The sequence below is a fragment of the Athene cunicularia genome, assembly GCF_003259725.1.
Source record: "Athene cunicularia isolate RWA chromosome 1 unlocalized genomic scaffold, athCun1 chr1_part2, whole genome shotgun sequence".
In the NCBI taxonomy this organism is placed as follows: domain Eukaryota; kingdom Metazoa; phylum Chordata; class Aves; order Strigiformes; family Strigidae; genus Athene; species Athene cunicularia.
The window spans coordinates 4,302,211-4,310,421 of NW_020799092.1; the positions used below are offsets into that span (position 1 = coordinate 4,302,211).

At 47.3% G+C, this 8,211-nt stretch overlaps 1 protein-coding gene across 1 annotated transcript in view; it reads left to right on the forward strand.

Annotated features, from left to right (window-relative positions):
- The first annotated feature begins 6,647 nt into the window (after nucleotides 1-6,647).
- Nucleotides 6,648-8,211, forward strand: part of GRIN2B (glutamate ionotropic receptor NMDA type subunit 2B) — a 200,405-nt gene continuing 198,841 nt past the window's right edge. The window contains exon 1 of the mRNA XM_026840954.1: nucleotides 6,648-6,922. The gene's annotated coding sequence lies outside the window, so the exon portion shown is untranslated. The remainder of the gene's footprint in view (nucleotides 6,923-8,211) is intronic.

Consider the following 8,211-nt stretch of genomic DNA (forward strand, 5'->3'; position numbering starts at 1 on the left):
CCGCCCTGGAGCCGGGGCCCCCAGCCCTTGAGGCATCCGGAGCATCCTGCGGCGGGGGCGCGCCTCTCCCACCCCCTCCCTCGCCTTGTTCCATCCGGTGGCTCTTTCTCACATTTCTGAGGGGGTTTCTTCGAGCTATTATTAAAAACCAGAAGCGGTTCCTTGTCGAGGCTTGAGAGCCACCTTTCCTGCCATATTCTGGCTGTGCTTCTATAAATATCTAAGGCTTCCCAGGGTTTATCCGCGCCTGGATCCTCCCTGCCACAGCGCTCCCTCCCTCCCCCTCCCTCCGCAAGTGGGAGTAGAAAGTTTACCTGTGCGGGGAGGAGGGCGTGTGGGAGCCTTTTTCCAGTTTTCGGGAGGAATTTTTCAGGCCCTAGAGCTCCCGATTGCTGCCGGATCCACCCGATAGCCTAGCACCGCCCGGGGCGGGGGATTGTAGCCCCCTGCTTCGGGTCTCATTCACGCGTGATGGCCCCTAAAAGCACAATCCCCGGAGGGGGATGCACGGCAAGGAGGGAGGAGGGTAGATGCTGGGCGAGCCCGGCTGAGCCCCTGCCCCTCTGCCCCCCACGCCGGGCTTTGCAGGCAGATGGAGGGAAGGGGGAAAAGCTGCCTGGGGTGTCCGGCAGGGTAGCAGCCGGCCTGGGCTGTGTGCTCCCCTGGAGAGAGCGCAGTGCCCAGCGCTGCCTGCCCACTGCCTGCCCCAGCTGCCAGCCGTGCCTGCAGGGTACCAGGCCCAAGCGGGTGCTGTATCCCTGCCATGGCCCTTCCCATCCGTGACCTGGGCCAGGTTTGGTAAAGCAAGGTGGATGGGAGTTGGGCAGGGGTATTGCAGCTTTGATGCTCAACCATGGGGGCAGGGAGCATGGGCTCCTATCCTCATCCCTGCCTTTACCACCTGGTCTCTCTTGCTGTTACCTTTACCTGGAACTTCCTCACCTTCCCTGCCAGCTCCAGCATGGGCAAAAGGAGTTGCCCTCTAATATTGCCCCTCACACCATCAAGCACAGCTGCCTCAAGCCTTGCAAGCTGTGTGTGTGGCGGGGGGAGGCAGATGGTCCCTCCTGAGCTGCCTCTTGGACAGACAGGGAGGGCTGGGTGTGCAACACCACCAGCTCATGGGGCTTCAGTGCTGCCTCACAGCTCAAGGCCTTGGGGAGGAGAGCAGGGGCATGGCACTCTGGGGTGTGGGGTAACCTGGTGTGCCCCAACTGCAGCTTTGGAGCAGAGTGGCAGTGTGTGGGGGGGTGCAGGGTGCTCTCCATAAGAGGGGAGGTGTGGGTATCAAGCACTCACCCACGCCACCCCAAAACAGCACCTCTTGTCGCCTCCGCATATCCTGGTTTTCTCTAGTCCCACACCACACCAGCTTGTCTCCCAGTCCTGGGTGGGGGTCTCAGAGGGTTGGGACAGGATAGAGCAGGTCGAGGGTGGAGTGGTGAAACAGCCTGGGGGTGGTGAGATCTGCTTCAGCTTCCTCTTGGCTCTGCCTTTGGTACACAGGGGCAGATCTCAGCAGGGAAAAAGCCGCTACTCATCTTCCTGGGGACCCTGGGCTCTGGTCCGGTGGCACACACCTGCTGCACCAGCCCAGCTCAGCCTGTGCCTGCGTTGGTACCTCTTGCAATCCCTTTGTTGGTGAGAACATAGCTGGGCAAAGGAATGTGTTGGGAGCAGCCCCCAGCCGTCCTGGTCTGGGCAGGGTTCTCAGGATACCTGCACTGATGGCTGAGTTTTACATTGTACCTGTGCATGCAAGAGCATGAAGAGATCATGGAGAGATGGAAAATACAGAGCAGGGGCAACCCTCCATCCCCATCTAATAATTTAGGTTTTGGCTTGTGTAATCCTCATTTTGGATTACCAGCTGCCCCTGTATAAAACACCTATCAACCCATGAACCAGCACCCCATTTCCAAGCCCTCACCTATGGGGAGAGAAGGTGGCAGCATTAATTTCTGTGTTTCATCATTTGTTGGAGCTCATCTGGGACTGTTTCTTGTGCTTGGTTTGGAAGAGAGAAGGTGGACCTTGTCTCCGGTGCCAGAGCCGTTCTGCGCTAGCGTATGGATCTGCGCTTGGATTCCCACGCTGGACTCTCGTTGCCTGGGCTGGCACTGGGAATCAGCCTCTCTGCAGTACCATGTGGGAGGTCTGGATTTGATTCCCAGTGCTGTTTTCTCATTCCCACAAGCTGGCAGAGGATAGAAGTGCTGTACAGACAGCACTGCTTGTCTCTGCAATGGGCTCCATTTCCCGCTCTTGTCTTTTGCTCCTTAGGATGTGCAAAAGCTGCCTGTGAGATAGTCCAAATTGAGGTCTGGTCCCTAGAGGTTTAATCTTCTCGGCCTTTAGGGAGGCCACAGCTGTACTCTGCCTGTACTCTACTTACCAGCATGGCTTGGTGGGCAGTGGGGAGAGTTATCCTGCAGCTGGAGATTATGCAGAGGGTTTTACAAATTTTTTCTCTGTGAAAGCTGCAATTTATCACAAAGAAATGGATTAGTTAATAGGAGAGATGGACTAGATAATCTTTTTGAGAGAGGTGGCTCCATGTACTGTGATTGCCTAATCTATACTGGGGTGCTGGTAGTATCTGCTCTGCCTGACATAGGGGCTCTAGGACTGACTGCCTGACTCTTTTGTGATTCTGTGATCAGCCTTCTTCGAGAGGTTTTTACACTTGATAGAAAAGCAGGGAGTGGTTGGGAGAAACATGGATGATAACTTACCTGCTGTTACCCTGATCTGTCTTCCACCCACCCATCCACAAGAATTCTTTAAACCACAGTGAATCAATTTACTAATTTCGTTGCTTTGCTGCAGTCAGATGGACTAGCTACTGCCCTGGGTGCCTCCCTGCATAAGATGAAATGGCAGTTTGAAGATCGCAGCACTGAATTATGTGGCAGGTGAACCAGAGGAAAATAAGTTACTTAAAGTTAAGCATGGCCCTCTTGCTACTGCTGCCTTCTCCCTTCTGAGCCTTGTGTTTCTGCTTCAGCTAAGTGCATCCCAATGGGAACTAAAAAGACCATTTCTCCAGCCACAAAGGGGGCTCCACCATCCCTCTGACTTATCCACCATGCTTGTCTGTTCGTCTGAAGACAGGAGGGGAGGTTCCTGGCAGGTATGGATTTGAGCTTGCTCTGGCAAAATTAGTAGCATGGTGCTAAGTGCCTGGGAGCCAGAAGACCGACCTGGACAGGTTAAATGTCAAAGCTACCTTTCATGTCAGGAAAAAAATTTCCAAACAAACCAACCCTTCATAATTCAAGAGCTCATGGCTTCCTTAAGCCACATGCTACCAGCTCCCATCTAGAATCATGCATCAGCGTGTGAACTGGTGTGTGTAAAAGTTGACCAAGTACATGATGGTGATCTGTGCAAACCAAGTAGCATACCTCCTTGTGCCTGAGGTCAACTGCAGAGAAAAAAAATGCTCTATGTGTTCAGAAAAAAATGCGCAGCACTAGGCAGTGTGCAAACAGGGCTGTGATCAAGTCAGTTCAAACCATGGCTAATTTGGACCTCTTGAGTCAAGGCTGCTTTTTATTTAGTGTTTTCTTAGAATCAAGAGAGAATGCCGGCTCTGGGCAGGAGGAGGGACTGGCTTCTCTTTAATTTTATACATGCACTGAATATACTTAATGTGGAGGAAAAGTATTGCTTTTTCTGTACTCAGGGCCTCTAAAAAAGGGGAGAGGAAAAGGATACGTGTCCTGAGACTCACTGTCAGCTGATACTTCCTAATACAGAGGGTACTTGCAGACCGTAAAGTATGCTGGGCGACTCTCTTCCCTTTCTAATACAAGCAATCAAAGATCATGTTTCAGAGCCACCAATACAGATGAATTGATTAAGCATCTGGGGAAAAAGAGAAATTACAAATGAGTGTGGTTACTGGCTCAAAGTGAAAGGATGCTAAGCTGAGATTTCTGCAGCATTCACTCCCTATACCTCTAACCCTATCCACAGGGAAGGTTCAAAACTGGAAAGAGCCACTGGAAGTGGCTCCAGTAAAATATTAGGTTGCCAGCTCTGGATACTGATGATTTCTGTATTCCCAGAGCACATACAGAGGCATTAATATTGACTGTGCTGAAACATTTATGGGGAAGAAACACATAGGGGAAAAATGAGAACTTGGTCTTCATGGCCTGTTTGGTGGCTTGTCTCTACTGATTGCTCATCCACCAAAACAGGTGTGGAGCCACTAGTTTATATCCATGAATAATCCATGAGTCATTATTTTGTCAGGAACTCACATCCAGTTAACTCTCCATGTGACAAACTGGTAAGTTACTTCTCAAGGTAGAAGTCAACTATACTACTTTGTCTGTGTGTAGCTATCTAGTGAAATGGGAACAGTTCTTATTTCACTCCTAGTCTTGATTTGAACCACTGATCAAGAAATTAATCACTCTCTAGCTACCACCATCTTCTGCTGGACCTGTTGTCCAGCCCATGTGTGAGCTCCATATGCAATCCTTATTTGTTCAAAACACTGAAATGGTATGTCTAACACATATTTACAGATGTGGTTAAGCCCTTCTTAGATAACTGCACCTTGTTTGGGGGCTGCACTTGTAAGAGAGGGAAGGAATGGGGAAAGTGTGTGGGAGTGAACAAAGACAATGATCACAGATCAGAGAAAACAAAACTTGTAAAGAAAGGTTGTAAGAGCCAGGCAAGCTCAGTCTGGAGAAAAGACAACTGTGGGTGGATTCATAACTGTCTGCAAATGCTTAAAAGATGGTTATAGAAAGAGGACAGGGGCCAATTATTCTCATTAGTCACTGAGGACAGATCAGAAAATAAATGATTTTAAAATGAAGCAGAGAGAATACAGATTAAACGTAAAATTAAATATTTACTGCAGTAATGATTTAGCGACAGTAGAAGATGCTGATAAACAGGGCAGAATGGTTATGACTGAAGATGTTTAAAGTTAGATGTAGGTGCTGAGCTATCAGGAATTTGTATCTAATAAAGTCTGTCTCCAGTGAACCATAGATTATGATACTTGCATGCCTAACCAAGCACCTTTAGAAGAAAGGTAAGGGCGTTGATCTGCTCTGTGTGTAGGAGGGAGTGACTGACTGTCCCACTGAAGGAAAACCTCCCCATCTGAGTGGGTTTGGCCCTGTGCTCCAAATCTCATATGGTACCTGTAAGAGTCAACATGATGGTGTTGACTGGTGAGACTGCTTGAGCGTATCAGGAACTCCCCATAGAGGTCTGGTTTTCAAAACCTCTGGTACTTTGTGACAGCACGTCCCATCCTGGGGGACTGTTAAAGCTTCAGTATAGAAATCTTTGCAAGAAGGGATTTATAAACCTGTCCCATGTGAATGATGCTTTAGCATTTGCAGGTGCAGTTCTTTTGAATCCTGGGATAAGGTGGGCTGTTTGAGATTGAGACCGTGTCCCTTTCATTAAGGAGCTTTACCTGTCTGTGACCATCTCTTTCAAGGTTTCACACTATTGCAGCATTTGAATAGCTAGTGTGCCAAAACCTGATACGGCAAGGGAAGGTGATGTATATCATCACATACCGAATGATGTGAAAATACATGCCTTGCTATTTCATTCCTTTATCTTACAAGATGAGTGCCTTTTGTTTACTCACCTTTACTGCTTCCAGAAGACAAAATAAGATTTGGGGAGCCATGAGCATCGTGGTTTTGGAGAATCAGTGCTTCACTAGATAGTCTTCACAGTTGCACCTCATTGTGCTCTGAGTTGGAGGGTTTCCTGTGCATGGTTGGGGTTTGGATGGGTGGCTCGGTTAATGGGTTCAGAGAGGGGTCTCCCTACTTTGATTTAGTAGAAATTTCCCTGCTAGTAGCTACGAGGGCTGAAAGTGCCATTTTGAGATTGTGAGTTCGGCCAGCATTGGAAGTGTGCTCTGTGGCATAAAGCCTATGCTGCTTTATATCCTCCTGTGCATCAGCAGAAGTGGAGACTATGGTACAACCTTGCTGGTGTGTTACAGTATTTTTTATCAGAGCAACAAATGTGTAATCCTGACCTCTGATGTTTTCTGTAAGAATCTGGAGTTTTCTATATAGGTGTCCAGGACAAACTCAAACTCAAATGAAGGAAATAACACAATAAGCTATCTTTTTTATTATACTTGGATTTAAGATTTTTATTTTATCTCTTCTCCCAACTGCTTAGCTAGGGTTGCCATGAACTGTTGAGGAGATAATACGCACAACTCTTTCATGTGGATGTAGTATCTTGCATGTACGACCTCTGAAGAATTTGGAGGATTTCGCAAAAGGAAACAAATGTAAAATTTATTAAACTGACTAGAAATTGAGATGGTTATTAGGAGACAACTGAGACAGGTAAGATTTAGTGTCATGAACCCACTGGTAATTTATTAGCACAAATGCCATATCCTTCATCACAGCTGATTGCCTAATGAACAAAGAAGTATTTTCAGAGGTGTAATAGCCGATCATGATAGCTGAAGATAGCAGTGGCCGTGCATTGCCTCTGGCTGTGGGCTATAAGCAGGACATAGAGGGATATGGGTAGGTGAGAAGTTGCAGTTTGTTATAACGAAGGACTATGTTTTCCCTCTGTCACATGGGACTTCTGCTACTGCAGCATCCTCAGCTGGAAACGAGGTCCTGGAGATACACAGTGGATGTTTGGAACGTGAAAGGTGAAGGTCCTGAATGAACATCGCCTGGAAATGAATTTCAGAAGATCTGCTAAGAGCCTAAAGCTGGCTCTGATTTCAAGGGCAATCCTAGATCTTCGCAGCATCTGGGGGCAGATGGTTCTGAAGCCTCTGCAGTGAGGAGAACGGCTCCACTGTTGCATGGAAAGGTGTAGGGATGCTGCCAGCCACTCCAGGAGGAGGATGGAGGAAGGGTTGCTGCTGTGAATCTCTTTGTGCCAGGTAAAGCAGGATGTTAATTAATTGCACACGACTGGATTTCTGGGGAATTTTTGTCACAGGACTCTGCTGAGAAATGCACTTGAAGTACATTGTGGCAGAGGAAATGCACAAAAATGCACTAGCTCACAGCTACTCGCACGTAGGCATATGCTTGTGTGGAAAGCACACAGGCGGGATCTGCATATCCCTGCACCCCTCTCTCTCCTCCTCTGTAATTCTCTGTTATTGCTGGCTGCTGTAGTCAGTGGCCTAAGTATCTCAGGGGAGATCCCCTCGTGTCAGGCTTGTTTCAGCAGAGGCAAGCTGAAACATCAGAGGCTGACAATCCCCAGGGGAGAGTCTAATGAAAGAGGCAGAATGACATAATCTGTTCTCACAGTCTCTTCAGCTCTCCACGTTTTTGGTGCAACTCGAAATTACTGAAACAGTGAATATTATATATAATTAAAATGGCAAAGATAGTGTCCTGAAACATTGAAAGTCAAAGTATAAAACCAGCTTGGATGTGGTCTGAGGTACCAGATATTTGAGTATTCTGGGAGGAAGCTTTTAAGACTCCATCTGGAAGTAACAAGGTGGTAAATGCCACAAAAGCCTAAACAGAATCTCAGAAAAGATACTGCAATCATTTCATTAAATGAAGGAGGGCCTGTACTCTAAACAAGAGGAGTTAAAAATTAAATAGCTTAGAAAAATAGGATAGCTGTGGGATGGCTGCCTTGAAAGACATAGTGACTTTTACAGAAAACTCTCTTTGAATCCCTGGTTTGAAACTTGCAAACCAGGGATTCAGAGAGAGCTGTAAGGTTCATGCTTTATCCATTTTTTATTTGTACCATTTCAGTGGGGAGTAAAGGGGCTAAAAGGATCTCTGAACTTCAGGGCTCAGAGAACTTTTCAGGAGCTGAATGCCTGTGCCTCAACACTCTCTGAAGCAAAAGCTGGATGCCCACAGCAGGTATCTTACCTGACCAGCTTTTCTGTGCATTTTTTTTTTATTTTTTTTTTTTTTACTGGAGGGAGTAATAACTTTCAGAAACCAGGAGATACAAAATAGGAGATGAGTGTTGGTTAATAACATACCTCGTCTTAATAGTCTTGGGTTTTTGGTTTGTTTTTTTTTTTTGTTAGGACATTGAGTTGAAATCATGTTCCTTGTTCACAACTTGCCAGAGAGATCCCTGACTTCAGCTTCTGATGTTAGAGATGGTGATTAAGGTTTTTGACAGGAGAGGTTTGTAATGGAGTGAATGTGGCAAGATATGGGTTTACTGCCCCCCCCCCCCCCC